The following is a 1,213-nucleotide window of genomic DNA, read 5'->3' on the forward strand; positions in this document are numbered from 1 at the left end:
AGTTTCTAAGATCACTTTTTCCTTGTGTCTCTGCTGTCGGACATGTTTTTATACTCATACAACCACTCAAAAAACTATAAAAAACAGTTATTAAAAATTATAAAAACATAAACTGCCGTTTTTTTTGAGTAAACGTAAACAAACTCTGCCGCTCACCTTTGTTTCCATTTTCCACAACGTCCGATTCGTCCATGGCGAGAATGGGCGGAGCCTCTGCGCCGGTCACTTCCTCAGGTCCATGTCCAAACGTCAGCGTTGACCTGTCGGCGACGTACGGACACAAGACGTTATTTACAGTAATGTCGGAATGAAGCGAGTGTAGTTATAACGTAATAGTTTCTCGAAATAAGGTGATAGTTTCTCGTTTTAACGTGATAGTTTCTCGAAATAACGTAATAGTTTCTCGTTATAATGTGACAGTTTCTCGAAATAACGTGATAGTTACTCGTTATAACGTAACAGTTTCTCGAAATGACGTGATAGTTTCTCATTATAACGTAATAGTTTCTTGAAATGACGTGATAGTTTCTCGTTATAACGTAATAGTTTCTTGAAATAACGTAATAGTTTCTCGTTATAACGTAACAGTTTCTTGAAATAACGTAATAGTTTCTCGTTATAACGTAATAGTTTCTTGAAATAACGTAATAGTTTCTCGTTATAACGTAACAGTTTCTTGAAATAACGTAATAGTTTCTCGTTATAACGTAACAGTTTCTCGAAATGACGTGATAGTTTCTCCTTATAACGTAATAGTTTCTTGAAATGACGTGATAGTTTCTCGTTATAACGTAATAGTTTCTTGAAATGACTTCATAGTTTCTCGTTATAACGTAATAGTTTCTCGAAATGACGTGATAGTTTCTCGTTATAACGTAATAGTTTCTCGAAATGACGTGATAGTTTCTCGTTATTACTTAATAGTTTGTCGAAATAATGTGATAGTTTCTCGTTATAACGTAATCGTTTCTCGAAATAACGTGATAGTTTCTCGTTATAACATAATAGTTTCTCGAAATAACGTGATAGTTTCTCGTTAAAGCGAGAAAACATCTCCTAATTACATGATAGTTTCTCGTTGTAACGTAACAGTTTCTCGTTATAACGTAATAGTTTCTAGAAATAACGTGATAGTATCTCGTTATAACATAATAGTTTCTCGAAAAAACGTGATAGTTTCTCGTCATAACGTAATAATAACTCAACCATTAAC

This window comes from Microchirus variegatus (genome assembly GCF_963457635.1).
Source record: "Microchirus variegatus genome assembly, chromosome: 21".
Classification (NCBI taxonomy): Eukaryota; Metazoa; Chordata; class Actinopteri; order Pleuronectiformes; family Soleidae; genus Microchirus; species Microchirus variegatus.